Genomic DNA, 16064 nt, shown 5'->3' with positions numbered 1-16064 from the left:
ATATCCGATAGAACAACAACTCCCTCTATTACAATACTGTTTCGTGGTCCTGACGAACCTGTATATCAATTAATGTTATCCTCATCTCCATATTACGATATTCTCTGAAGCAATAAATCCCTGTAAAATGATTTTCTTCCCCAAGTTCAACCTTATTTTCTCGATTTATTATTGGTTTTCAAATAGTGTAAAAAATCTTATTTTATCATCTTTTGCCATTTTTTTCTGACAAGAGAAGACTCACTGCTGACCACCAAAAGAGCATTCTTTCTTAGAATTGTCTCTTTTATTTCTTAAGAATAAGTCACAGGTGTAACATTCCTATCTGATTTCATTTCCTTCATGTTAAAAGCTGATCATGAGTCACACACACGCATCGCATTAACACCTGAAAGAGAATTTTTTCCGTAGAGAGTAGGTGGATCACCATTCACAAACGAAAATCATTTTCGTACTTTGAACTCAATGCATACTTTGTAGGTGATTTAACCATTTGTTGGGGAGGGGGTACCATTTACAAACGAACATTATTTTCCTGCTTTGGATTCAATGCATTCTTTGTTGGTTGACTTAACAGTAAAAAAAATGAATAAACAAACAAAAATATCGGATAATTTTCAATAAAAACGGTTTCCAGGTATGTTTATGATCTTATTTTCCGAATTTATTTCAATTGCTTTTAGTATTTAACCATAATTAACACTCTGCAAACTATTTTTTTTTAGATAAAATATAAATAGTTAATACATATATGACATTATATCTTATTCTACCCCCTCTATATAGCAATATATCCCTCAACAATAATATATTTATTTGGTGACCAAAATATTGTTGTACCGAGGTTTTGCTAGAAATTTATAGAAAAAAAATAATAAAAAGTGGCATTCCAATGATGGAAGCATCATTTGCAAATGCTAAGTTGCTTTAAAAAAAGTGTTGTATTGAAAGTTCATTATTATAGTAGAGGGATAATATTTCAAGGCTGAACGAATAAAAAGAAAAAAAGCTTATAAAACTGAATGAAGAGAAAAATCAAGTTTAGATTCTTTAATAATTTCTAATCAGATTATAAAAAATAAGTTTTCAAAATTCAGATCTGAACGGTCAATTGTAAGTTAGCCATTATATAATTACAAATAGCCATTATATAATGGATACCATTGCTTCCCGCAGCACCGTCATTAGAATTGATGTCATTCCTGTACAAATATTGAACATCGTAAATTTAGACTTTTCCTTAATAGATGGAATTGTTCAACATTTCCGATGTTTATATAGACATTATTGGATCCAATAAAAACCGTTGAATCAGAAGCCCTTCGTTTAGTGTTAATTGAAGCTCTAAGATTGTGTTGACTCAACTGTCCAGATGGAAAATTTAATCCTTTTTATTAAATTTTCAAAACCAAACTGAAAGGTAGACTTTAGCTGGAAGAATCTTTCGATACATGTAAAACCATCGCTCAATCAGAATTTGCTCAACAATCAGCAGTTTTTGAAAGGTAGTTAAACAGTCGTCTGATTTTAACTTTTTTAATAAGTATCTTAGCCTTTGTGCATAATTTTATCTTGGTTTTTGTTTCATAATTTTACGTTCATCCAAATCAGTTTACTTCATTATAAACTGTAAATACGAATAAAAACTGTTCTAATAAAATTATATATAAACTGTTCTAATGAAAGTAATATTTAAAAAAATCTAAAAGCTAACAAATCGCGCATTTAAATTTTTTTTTTAAATTTTGACGAAGACACTTACGAAAGCATCGACCCCCATTCGACCCCCTGGCTCAGATCGACCCCCGATTATGTTAAATAGACCCCTGGGGGTCTATATAGACCACTTTGGCGACCTATGCCTTAGCCATTGAGCCACCGCGCTGAGGGTGACAAACCAAATGTTTTTAGGCTGGGATAGCCTGGTTGGTAGGACACTAGGTCCATGTCCAAGAGGTAGTGGGCTCGATCCCCGCCGGCTGAAGACTCCCAGTGTAGTAAATGGTGACTGATGCATGTTAAATCTGTCGCGTCACAATGTCCTCCATGTTCCCATAGCAAATCAATATCTCTGGGGGTACTGATCCAGGAGTTTCCTTGTCCACTGGGTTGGTTCAAAATTACAAGGCTACGGAGTTGAACATTAGTAGTCGTAAACACAAAATTTGGGTCGGCTGTTCAACAACGGATATATTAAGAAAAATGCCTTTGTTCATTTTTATTAACCAAATATTATTTTCTTTTACACCTAACTCAATTTAGTTACCATTTCTACCGGCATTTAGAAAAAAATGTTTACTAGTTCAGTTGTTCTCGAACTTTTTCGAGTCATGATACCATTTCTTTTTATAAAAGATTTTCCTCGCCTTAAATAAGAGTACGACGTTCGAACAAATCCACGACCAACAAAATCGCTCATTCTACAAAAATGCTAAGCTACCCCCCTTCCAATAAAACATTTCATTACAGTTTATGATTAACCCCTTCAGGACCGGCAGACCGTGGAGGTCCTGGAGGGATTAAAGTAGAAAACATCTTTTTCAAAATAGAGGATACATTTTCTGGGGTGAGACACAGAAAATACCAGTTCTAAAAATTTATTTCTACACACAAATTCTTAAATAACGAATAAAAATCTCTTTAAAAAGAAAATCAGAACAGGAGGAAAAAAAACATATATCGTGCATAACTCGATCACGATATCCAATCATCGAGATCGCGAGAATTTTTTCTCTGTTTTGTTTGTTCATTACGTTACACTTGGTATCCTCTGTATATTTTTAACAAATAAGTTTCACGCTCCAATATGGGTATGCTGAAGTTTAAGTAATATCAGTGATTTTGTACCTAAAAGTACGGAAAAGAAAAAATAAACGAAACTCCTCCCCTTTTTGTCATTCACATTTATTTTATTTTATTTAAGCGTTATATTGAACAGCCGACCCATTAATATTCAACTCTGTAGCAATTTCATAACCGTCGTTGAACAGCCGACCCAATTTTTGGGATTACGACTGCTAATGTTCAACTCCGTAGCCTTGTAATTTTGAACCCAAGACAGAAGACAAGGAAACTCCTGCATCAGTATCCCCAGAGCTTGTGATTTGTAATGGGAACATGGAGGACTTAGCGACTCGACAGATTTAAAGTGTATCAGTCACCATTTACTACACGGGGAGTCTTCGGCCGGCTGGGATCGAACCCACGTCGTCTTTGACATGAACCCAGTTCCCTACTATCCCTCATCGGGTCAAACTATCCTTCGTGAAGGACTTTTCGAGAAACTGTGGTTTCCGTATGGACTAGCCATCGCTGTAATTCGAAACAGGATCGCCTCATTGGGAGACGCTATCAACCCCTCTTAGGCCTTCACACGGTTCACTTAAGCAGTCTGAAACCTCCTGTCTTCTAACTAACATTCATTAACGCTTCAAACTGGACAAGAATTGATGAAATTTTAATTTTGACCATTAAATTGTTTTACGTTTCTAAATCACATCAGCACACGTATATGATTTTTTTCTTTTCTAGAATTTATGCTCTCTTCTTTTAAAAAATGATTGCTAATAAACGATTAAAAAAAATTGTGAAGTAGGCTGAATAAACGGTGACAAGGACCTCTTATTCAATTAATACCTTTACAGTCGAAATCTTTCTATTGAATCAGGAGACACACGAAACTGCCAATCGTTTCCTTTTATTGCTACTCTTCTTAAATATCTAAAACGATAAAAACCTTTTTAATTTAGTGGACTGTTTGACCAATTCTGGATTTTATGAAAGAAATGAATGAGGGTTACAAAGTTAGTAATTAATCTTGTAGAACTGAAATAAAACTGCTTCAGATTTGGTCAACCAAATTTGCTTTTCAATACCCAGAAAGGACGTAACCTTACGGCAACCTTGTGGTCGGAATTTTATTTTTATTGTCACGAAAATGTTTGTGCTAAAAACCTTTCTTTCAATAAAGCAATAATGTTGCAATTTCAAACCTTTCATCGTAAAAGGATTAAAAATTATTTTTTAAAGCTTTTTTTAAAAAAGTATTGTCACTTAGGTCCATAATGACGTTTTAGGTGACGTCACACTAGCGTTAGGATCAAATTGTATTGTCCATTAAAATTTCAAGACAAGGTGGATTTTAGCTGAGCATACAAGACTTTGCGGAAAGATACCTTATAATGACCTAGATTTAAGATTATTTTCACCTTCAGACTAGCTGTATTAAAGGATTTTTTCACGCTTGAAAACCATAAGTCAATCTCCATTTTAGGTTTTTATATAGAGGGTTGTTTTCCTAGGATTTGGATCAGGGTAATGTGCGTACAATATAGCAGATTGTCACAGATCTTGTTTCAAGGTTAGAAGGTTTACAAACGTAAACCGCATAACAAACCTTTTTAGATTTACAATAAAACGTTTTTGCTGAGTTAAAATAAACCTTATTTTGTGATGTGGGAATAAGGATTATTCCAATTAATTATGTAGAGATTTAAAACCTTAGAGCAGTGATTTTAACCTTTTTTTTGTCGCGGCACACTTTTAACGATTTCGAAATTTGACGGCACACAAAGTAAAAAAAATGGATTTAAAAAAATGTTTGTTACCTATCAGGACTCGAAAAATCGCCCGTCCTCGGTGGTCAAAAATTCCCCGCGGACAACGAATTTCTCGAATCCGACGTCCGCGCGGACGGCCATTTTCCCGTTAATGTTCTAGATACATTTTCAATTTTTGTTATCTTATAAGAGTCTACAACCTCACTTCTAAAATGACCCTCTAATCTAAAAATACAACAACATACTGCGCATGGGGGAATTGATGTTTTCTCTGTCTGGGAGTACTGCAGAGGTTGAAAGGGCTTTTCAGCAATGAACTTACAAAAAAACACATTACGTACTGGTCTGAAACAAGAAGCGTTAAACGCAATTATGAGCATCTACCGAAATGGAAAACCTCTTTCAGATTTCTGTGCAGAAACCTCTATCAATCATAGACTTGATTGTGGAACTGGCAAACGTCCTATTTGATTCATTTAAAAAACGCAGTACCCTCGGATAAATTGACATTCCAGATAACTTGGACCTTTGTTATTTAAATTATTTCATAAAAGACATACTAGGTCACTATTAGTAACCTAGTATTTCGTTTATTACTGTACAATGTATTCCTGGTAACTACTAATTCATTGTGCAATTTATATAAATGTTTGTAATAAATAAGAGAAAATTATATTTTTATTTATTTAGAAGCTACGGGTTAGTTTCAAAGGAGGACGGGTACAATGTTGAACAAGCCGTCCTCGGGGACGGGTAAAATTTCTGAGTTTTTTCGAGCTCTGTTACCATTGTGCTAAATAGTTCATGATAACAATTTTGAATGTGAAATAAAATCTGTACTGCAGAAACAACAGTACGTTTATTAAGGGATTAATTGCAAGTTAATAATAAGAATAATTGTTTCCTTTTGTAAGTTAATACTTAGCTTACTTTCCACTGTTAATTAATAATTTAAATGGTCATTAAATTTCCTACTTATTTAAACAATTTTAGATTGTCAGGACTATCGCCACAAATGTTCACGCCGTTAAGGGGTCACAGTACCTTTGCAACAATTTTTTAAAATAAAGGTATAATCATTCATTTTGAGGATGCTTTACATGCTCATTTAAGTTATAATCAATAATTTATCTTTAAAAAATGATTAAACTGTTTAATTTTTTTTAAATTTTAAAAAAAGTGGAAAAAATTCTAAATTTTTATATCCCTAAGGCTTTTTTATTTTAACATATTTTCAAAAAAAGTTTTTTTCATAGTGCTTGCAATATTTATCTTAACAATTTTGTGCATTCATTTGTTGATATATCAATTAGAATATTTTTTATAGATTATTTTGTAAAAAAGTAGAAAAAAAAGGGTAAAAATTCCTGTTAGGTATATATAACATGCCGTAAAAATTGTAATACCTCATAAAATGCTTATTCCATGCACAGTTTAAATAAGTGTATTATACTCAAGATAAAAAAGTTTACTTCAAAGCTTTATCTTAAATAGAAAAAATTCCTTAGGGATTTAATTAAGATTAAGACACAAAATTATCATCTATGCGAAAAAGCACTTTAAAGTCAGACTGCTGAGCAAGTTTCTGTATTAGAACAATTTAAAATCATTCATAACTTTTTTAAAAATGTAGATAGAGAGATGAATTTTTTTCTGTACATTTGAAATACTTTGAAGTTTTATTATAAGCAATAAAAAAAATTTTGGTATTTTTGTCATTTTTTGGGTACTGTGACCCCTTAAAGTGTATAAATATTATAAAAATATATATGTATTAAATTTTAAAGCTTTCAAAGGTTTGAGGGAACGGGAATAAAATAAGATAGAAAAATTTTTCTTGAACACCCTACGTCAAAAAATGTAATAAGCTTTTAATTTGGTTATTATATTGGATTAGGTTATTATTTGCAGTAACGACATAAAATTTCGTAAGAATAGCTTATGGAATATTCAATAAATTGTCACGAAATTTTCAGGGTGAGTGTTAATAACAAAAATATAAATTCATAATTTGAGATAAATTCGTTAAAAATTGCGCAAGATATGAGTATTTAAAGTAATTCTTTCCTGCTGCGCATGCGCGGGATATAATTTAAAAAAAACACTTCGTAATTTTACTCCAAATCATATTTGGTAAATTACATTTAAAAAAAAATGATTTGAGTTTCCTGAAAATTCAAAAAGTTTCTTGCAAATTTTCTAAGCAGCTTTTGTTCTTATCTTAATAAAGCTCTAAATTAAATAATGTGGGGTTTTCAACAAATTTAATTTTGTACCTTACCATTTTGTAACAAAATTTAACAACAAATAATAATATACTACAGTGATTATCTGGAACATAAAATGTGATGGTATAAGGAAAGCAAACATATGAAAAAAACATGCATGGTTTTGGCAAACATCACACCTCGTAAAATTCAATCGTATTTTATTTTTTTTTAACGAGAGGCATTGAATTCTCGTTCTTTGCCTCCGAAGATGCCGTAAGTGCTGCTCATTTGATAGTACCCGGTGAGTACCCGTGAACCCACGGAGCAGAGCAGTATTACCCAGGCCACACCGCCATAGATATAGTTTGTCTACGGTAAGAACTCCCCCAGCCATAAATTCTGAGGCCGTCTGCTGCTATGGAAACAAGAATATGGGGGGTATTTCCTCTTCACTCTATTAGGGCTAACATAATAGACAGTAGAAAAGGATTCCCTTTCTGTCTCCAAACCGAACCAAAACCTGTCCTAAACAATGACCGCACACCCTTACTTGAATTAGTTATGCCTCGTTACCATAGTCACCGCCACGGGTTCAGAAGAATGGATATGGGAGTTCTTACTTTAGACAAACTATACCCGTTCATAAGGCCGCATTCACATATCACACAGCAGAGGGAAACATCGAGCAGTATTCGAACCATTGACTTCACAGTTAGGCACGCTGACCCACCTGGTCGGCAAGGAAATGTTTATGCGAACAGACGTCACTTATACAAAGAATTTAAATACGCTGCGTAATTGTCGGTTCACTGTGAAGTTGTAATTGTCGAAGGTACAGACAAATTGTTGGAGCGTGAGTAGTGGTTTTTTTATTTTTTTTATAATCGTCGTTGAACAGCTGACCCAATTTTTGGGTTTACGACAGCTGATGTTCAATTCCGTAGCTTTGTAATTTAGAACCCAATCCAGTTGAACATCAGTAGTCGAAAACCCAAAATTTGGGCCGGTTGTTCAACGACGGCTTTAAAATGAATAAAGGTAGCAGGGGTGTTTCAAGAGGTAGTGTTACTAAAAAAGAGTTTGTTGATTGAAGAAATTACTATTTGTTAAAGATTATGTATTAACCATTCGTTGAAGATGATGCTAATTGGCGTATTTTCAGTTGTCCATATATTTGGGGGGAGAGTAGATATCGACCATGTCAACCTTCATTTATGAGAAGGTACCCCAACATAGAATCGAGTTAACATGTCTTATATACTAGGGAATAGTCGTACTAGGGAATTAGAATTGTGTTTTTGTAGTGGAGATATACACTGCATATTCTTCCAGTTTGATGAACTCTTTGAATGAAGAATTAAATTCGATAAATAATAAAAATGTTTTTTTTTCTTTCAGAAATATGAAATGATACAAAATCATATGGAGCTTCTAAGTAAGAAAATGATTCCTTTTTATGTGCATTGATTCAATTGGTTGTAGTTCATTAAATTAATGAATTTAGAAAATGCCCCGGAGGGTGCAGCTGCAGGGCTAAGTCCGGCAGGACACCTCCGTCAACCAAGAAATCATACATTCCTAGGTTAGCATAGTTTTCGCCAGAGAAAGTTAAGAAATCCATATATTGGCTGTTAATTGATTTAATTTATAGCCAAAGTTTTTATTTCTTAGCTTTACGCATTTAAAAGTGTTGGCGGAAAAGAAAGTGTGAGAAATAATAACAAATTCAAAACATTAGCAACCATAAAACGGTTTTCAAATTCTATGCTAATGTGTGTATCTCTGAAAATAGATCTTATCCTGCACTCAATTCAAGGTTGTCGTGGTTTAAAATGATTGTATGAATCATTTTTATTTATATTAAAAAGGGATTAAATAATATGATAATTTGTTTTTTAAATGTTAATAAACATGTTATGCAAATTTTAGCATGACAGTATCGAAGATTTCTTCCGCATTATTTGAAATGCGGAATCACAGAGTAGACGAAAGTGTGAGTTCAGTTATCATGACAGACGATCGTTAAGATTGTTGTTGTTGTAGTTCATTTACGTCGCGCTAGAGCTATTGGTGACGGTCTGGAAAACATCCCCGAGGATGATCCGAAGACATGCCATCACAATTTTGATCCTCTGCAGAGGGGATGGATCCCCTGCCTCGGTAGCCCGACGACCTGCACTCGAAATCGAGCACTTTACGGTAGAACAGTTTTACGAGAACCATCCTCGGACCCTACGCAGACTGATCCACGTCTACCTACCTACCAAAGTCACTACAGAAATTAATGCCAAAAATCGTGCAAGCACTAAAGCAATCAAAACAGAACTGGATATTTCTGGCTCTACTTCAAAACTCTTTAAATAAAAATGGTAATAACAGGGAAAAGTGGTGTTTGAGTCCTGGAGCATGTTTTCAGATCAGTCTTCTAGCCGAGCATGGAGAACCAAGCGTATGATACAGACTACCCCGGAGTGAAACATGGATCTCTGATGGTTTGGGCAGCAATAACGTGGTTTTCAAAAGGCTCCATGATAATTTCGCAAGGGTTTCTGATCGTGATGGGTTGTTCCAAGATAACCCGTTTACACAGCTCATATTGTCCAGGAATGGTTTTCTGAGCACGAGGATGAGCTATCACATCTTCCCTGGCAAACACAGTCACCAGATCTCAATATTATTGTGGTCCATATTGGAGAGAAAAGTGCGTGGTCATTATCCACAGCCATCGTCGTTATCCAAACAAAAAACGTTATGCAAACAAAAATTGTATTTACCTTTTCTGCGAAGAACTGCAAACTGTAGTCAAAGCCCAGCCAACGGTTTCCCATATTAGTCAAGGACACGTTTTATATTTTTTAGGTCATATTTTTGTCTAAACCCTGCATGTTTCAATTCGCATGTCTTCCTTCTTATACCTGTTCCGTGCTTCTAATAAATCTACCCGATTTATCAAAGCTATAAGAATAACTTAAAATTCTAAAATAAATATCTGCGTTTTATCAAAACAACCATTTTATTATAAAACTTTAGAACAACAATCTTTTTACGTTGCCACTCAAAATTATTAATATACACTTGATAATATTGCGTTAATGATAATATTACATTTTTATATACACTTTTAACTAATAACGTCATAAATAATCGTTTGCATAAAGTTTGGTTCATAATAATCATTGCATAAATAATCGTTTGATCTTTTTACGGCTTTACATAACAATACCATCACATTATGTAGTCCTGAGAATCATTGTAGAATATTATCATTTGCTGTTAAATTTTGTTACAAGATACAAAATGAAAATTGTGAAAAACCCCTTAACATTTAAAGTTTTTTTAAGATAAGTACAAAAGCTACTTAGAAAATTTACTAGAAACTTTTTTAATTATCAAGATATTCAAATCAGATTTTTTTTTTTTTTTGTGTGAGTTACCTTATACGATTCAGAATAAAATTATGAAGGAAAAAATTTAAATAATTCCCGTGCATATGCAGTATGAAACAATTACTTTAAATGCTCATATCTTGTGCAATTTTCAATGAATTTATCTAAAATTATAAATTTATAATTTTGTTATTAACTAGAATTTACTCTGAAAATTTCGTGCGTACGCACAGACGCAAATAATAATAATAAAAAAATACTGATGATAATAATAATAAAGAAAATAAGGGAAAAAATATTTTTTTAAAGGGGAAAAAAGAGATTATTTGAATGAAATTGTTAAAAATATTGAAAATTTAAAAAAAAATATTTAAAAAAAAATTAAATGAGCCGCAAAACGAACAATAGTGTCAGGGAAAGAAAAAAAAAAAAACTCGAAATGAAAATAAAATATATTTTTATTATTTTATTTAATAACAAAAACAATTTTGAATTGTAAGATATGCAGTTTTTTATCCATTTTAAATGTAACACTTTTTTGAAACTTGATTTCTCAGGAACTATTCAATCGATATTGCTCAAATTTTGTATTTTGTCCTATAAAATTACGTATTTCTTAATGATAATTTATTTTCAATTATTATGAAATAAAATAGTAAATATTTACTAAAATTTATTTTTCGTATGATATTATCTTTGGACAGACGAATTTTACAGTTGTGTGCAAAAAATTTTAATCCGCTTCTCGAGATCTTTGGACCCCTCTTCTCACCAGACTATGGGGACCATATTTCCCAGATTGCGACTACCCCCTATATTTTGGAGGTCAGAAATCCGAATCCGTTGAAAAAAAATTCATGTTTATTCAAAGAAAGTACGATTTTGTGTCTGATTTCGTAACTTAAAATATCGTCTGCACTAATTAATTAGCATACTTGAGGTCACCCCCAAGAAACCATTGAGTCCTAGAACGTGAAGATCCGATCATTATATCAAAAGTTGTTCAAGGCGATCTTTTAATTGTTATTATTTTGGTGCACAGTACATACATTTAAAGCGAGCGGCGAGTTCAAACATCCTTTTATTTACTGACTTCTTACAAAAATGATTTCGTCACTAATTTGCCAGATTACAAAATATGAAAATAAAACGGAAATAGAGGATAGTGGGATGTAGTTTATGGCGCATTCTTACTGAAGTATAGAATCGCAATTAATTTGCTGTTACCTTGGATTACCCCGAAACTGGATAGCGCATGGCTATTACATTATACTGGATAATTCAAAATATTAAAAGGTTAAATTTTTATTATAACATTTTAATTTTGATGATTTTTAAAAGAAATTATTAAAATTTATTGAAAAACTCTTCATTAAGTATTAGATGAATTTTAGCCATGGATTTGCACATGGCAAACTGCCGATAGATCCGAAATCCGTTCTGCTCAGGCGAAATTCCAACTAAGCAAATTGCCGATAATCCTCTGTTTATACTTTGGTTTAGTTGCATATCAGCATTGTCGGTATCATTGTCAACAACTCATCTAAATAGTTATTAAGTTTAATACCGTAGCGGTGCGCTGCATGTCTTAAGGCATAAAGCGTTGTTTTTTTAATTCTCCTCTTATTCTCATGTTTTGACGAGAAAGTGGAAAATGACAAATCTCATGAATGACCAGCGATGGCTCGGGGGATAGATAGAGCGTTCGCCTTCCAATGACGTGAACCGGGTACGAATCACAGCGATGATCGATACGAAATCCGCATCCGGCTCGCACCGACTACAGTGCTGACGTGAAACATTCTCAGTGGTAGATGGATCTGGAGGTTAGAGTCCTTTTGCCATGAGGCTACAGTGGGAAGTTCTCGCGGTCTTCCTCTCCATGCAACGCAAATGCGAGTTAACTTAATCAAAAAGTCCTCCACGAAGGCAAATTTCTCCCAATACTTGATCCAGGAGTTCCCTTGTCTTCTGGATTGGGTTCAAAATGACAAGGCTACAGAGTTGAACATTAGTCGTAAACCCAAAAATTGGGTCGGCTGTTCAACGGTGGAAATTTGTGTTNTTGCTTTTTTAATTCTCCTCTTATTCTCATGCGTTGACATGAAAGTGGAAACTCAATTTCTCTTGGAAAATGACAAGTCTCATGAATGAGCCGCGATGGCTCGGGGGATAGAGCGTTCGCGTTCCAATGAGATGAACCGGGTTCGAATCACAACGATGGTCGATACGAAATCCGCATCCGGCTCGCACTGATCACAGTGCTGACGTCAAATATCCTCAGTAGTAGATGGATCTGGGGGTTACAGTCCCTTTGCGATCAGGCTACAGTGGGATGTTCTCGCGGTCTTCCTCTCCATGCAACGCAAATGCGAGTTAGCTTAATCAAAAAGTCCTCCACGAAGGCAAATTTCTCCCAATACTTAACCCAGGAGTTCCCTTGTCTTCTGGATTGGGTTCAAAATGACAACGCTACGGAGTTGAACATTAGTCGTAAACCCAAAAATTGGGTCGGCTGTTCAACGACGGAAATTTGTGTTCCTTTTCGTAATTAAACTCATGGTAAATTGTCGTTAAAAAAGTGGCTATTTTGTTTTTAAAAATGTCACATAGAGAATGTTTTTCTATTGTTAAAAATATTATCTTAGGGGGCATCTTACACATAGATATTAAATAAAAAGTCGCTTAAAAAGTAAATTCTTCCCAAGAAAATTTTTTTTTATTAGCAGTGTGCGTTTAATTAGGCTTTTTAATGAATTATTTTTTAATTATGCTTTTAAAATTACATCGAAAATCCTTTACTATTGGTATAAATTACAATCAATTACATCATTCTTTTTTCATTCGATCGACATTTCGCACTCGTAGAATATTTTCAGCAACGACAGAAGCGTCATTTTATTCCACGCGAAGGGAATTTTTCTACGTCACGTTTCGCGGCATTTTTGTAGAGTAAACAACATAGAATTATCAGTCAAACTATCTGCCTGATGATCTTTATTCGAACATGGCGAGAGGAGGTTGTCGTCCAACCAGATGTTCGAAGTGATCGTACGCCCTTAGATTTCACGATTTGACTCATTGTTTACAAACGATGGCAAATTTTTGTAATTATTTATTTATTTAAATCGGGGAATCCTTGACCAGCAGAGTTTGAAACCGATATTTTGTTTCTAGGTTTCATTATCATTCACTATTATCACTGTGCACTGATTATTATTCATTGTGAGCTCAATGAGTTTTTTTTTAAATCGTTTTATTTTAATCAGTTTTCTTAGACACGTTATTAAAGAATTACATTATTTGTAAAGAAATTGTCGGGTTATTCCGGTTCGTCTTTAAACGAAATGGCTTAAGAATACGCGTTTTAAAAAACAAACACAGCAAGAAACACGAGTATAAGAAAATGGACACATTCCGAAATGCGTTTTTTAGAAAATGGACACAGCTAATAATACGTTTTTTCGAAAAATGGAGAGATCGAGAAATGAGACTCAACGAAGAATTTCACACTTACTTGTACGCAAAACAGAGTCATTTACTGGGCAAAGTTTGGGGTATATTTACACTTTTAAGGTTTAAAACAGTTTAACCGGTTTTCTAAATTCAAATAATGTCAGTTTAATAATTAATTTATAAACTTAAAACAATCTTTTTTTTTTTTTTTTTTTTNATACAATCTTTTTTTTTTTTTTTTGAAAAAGACTTGTTAAAAATAAATAAAGTGATTAGGGTAAAAAGAAAACAAATTAATTTAGATTCAATAGGTTTTTGAAAAAAAGGGGGAATAAGAAAAAACAATTTTTATGAGTTTTTTTTGTGAAATACGCAATTCTAGCTGTTTTCAGAATAAAAAGTTAAAATGTATTCGTATTAGATTAAGTTCTTAAAATCATTTGTTTTGTTTAGACTTTCAATTTAAGAACCTTAAAAGCCCTAATTCAATTTAGGAACCGTAGAAGCCCTAAGCACTGAATACATTTTGATGCTCCTTAAATGTAATTAAGAATTTTGAAACAAATAAAAAAATTAATATTTTTCTTTACTAAAATTAAAGTAAGTTAACAAAAATAAATTTATAAACTAACAAATTTAAACGCTGATGGTAACCATCAACCAATAAGCGCTTTCAAAATTCTTAGATAGATTCTTTATTGGTAAAAGAGAAATTTCAAAGCAAGAAGAAATTTGGACAATTAAGGCTTTTAATTAGGACAGATCAAACACCTGCATCAAGTAAAAGCAGCAATGCAATTTAGAAAAGAAAAAAAAAAAAAAAAAAGAGAGAGAGATTGATAAGAAAAAGATTTTCGTTCATTTCAAAGTTGGTTGTAATTTTGCTTACGTGCATCTGCTGACATTCTTTTTTTTTCTGTGTTGGAGAATTTTATGTTCCAAAGAATGCATGCATCGTAACGTATTTTTCTTGTTAACTCTACGAATTTTTTGCATATTTGATGAGTTAAGACGTTCAATTCGATGGAGGAAAAACTCATCTAACTGAACGTGTTAATTGACATTTAAGTGAAAAATGAAAATCACTTGCTGTTCTGGATTAACAAAATTGATTTTGGCGCACAAATTTGGAGCCTAATTGCACCAAAGTTGTGCTTTTTGCTCAATGATAATGTGAGAGCCTTGGAGCAATTTCAGAAAAAAAAAAAAACGGCATTTTGGACCCTGCTGATTTAACTCAAGCTGTAAATAATTCTTTTTATGTTCATATTATTGACTAAAAGAAAATTCACGATTTAAAAAAAAAAAAATTTAAATATTAATTGCATCACATTTATGCTTCAAAAACATATTTTAATTTTAAAATCTAGTCATTGAGGCTATTTTTTTCTTCTTTTTAATTGGCTGAGTAGTTAGGTGTCTGAAAAATTTCATAAATCATCTGAAACATTCGAGTTAAGCAATAAAATAAGTGAAAAAAATACAAAGCAAATATTTTTTTTTTCTGCAGAATTATATTCTAAAGATACTTTTCTTGTTCATCAGAAAGGAAAGAAATACTCCTGATTTTTCTGTTCTCATTTCGAAATAAAAAAAATTCGTCAATGACTAGTTTGCTTCAGTTAGAATTTTAAATTAAATAAAATAAAAAAAATCTGAAATCACATAAGTTTAAAAGATTTTTCGCTCTAGATGATTTTTATTTCATTTTTTTAAAGAACACGATAAAAAAAATTTTATATTTTAATAAAATATGACTGTGGGGATTTTGTTACAAATTCAGATTTTCGGAACACCACAAAATTTGGGAAGGGGGAATTCCATTTTAAAAATTATATTTTTCGACGACCATTGACTTTTTTTATCCATGACTTTTTTAAAACATTTCATGACAAATTTTGTTCAATACTGAAATTCATGACTTTCCATGAGGGCAGATACCATGTTAATAACTAATATTGAGAATTAATAAAAAAAATTATAAGTTTTAATCTGATAATAATTAGCGAATGCTTTAATTTTACTCAATCTAAAAATCTGCCTAAATTGTAACATAAAAGAATTAAAAGCAATATTTAGATTGATAATAATTAACTAAAATTAGCTATTACCAGTAATCTAAACAGAGTAGTTATAATAATGGTCTTAAAGTACCATTCGAAAAACTAATAGTTTCAATAATTTTGCCAATATTTTTTATTTGTCATAGATGAAATAAATCATAGTTATTATAGTATACAATGGAAGTATTGTGCACGATTTAATATCTAATAAAATGTCTTTAATGTTACAAAAATAAACTTGTTGCAGGTTTTTGACAGTTTGAGTTTTCAAGATGGTTTAGCACATTTATTACTCTTCTTTCCAGACACACAGATACCGACATTGTGATAAACTTAACAAACTTTAATTGATGATTATCCAAATTCTAAAAACAGATAAAAGAATTGTAT

The 16064-nt window shown here is 32.4% G+C and overlaps 1 long non-coding RNA gene across 1 annotated transcript; it reads left to right on the top strand.

Annotated features, from left to right (window-relative positions):
- Positions 1–511: 511 nt before the first annotated feature.
- Positions 512–16064, top strand: LOC122270633 (uncharacterized). The gene is made up of 3 exons (XR_006225920.2): positions 512–637; positions 8168–8204; positions 15922–16064. It is a non-coding gene; the product is annotated as an uncharacterized lncRNA (long non-coding RNA).

Source organism: Parasteatoda tepidariorum, chromosome 5 (assembly GCF_043381705.1).
Source record: "Parasteatoda tepidariorum isolate YZ-2023 chromosome 5, CAS_Ptep_4.0, whole genome shotgun sequence".
NCBI lineage: Eukaryota > Metazoa > Arthropoda > Arachnida > Araneae > Theridiidae > Parasteatoda > Parasteatoda tepidariorum.
This window is presented reverse-complemented; position numbering and strand designations above follow the sequence as displayed.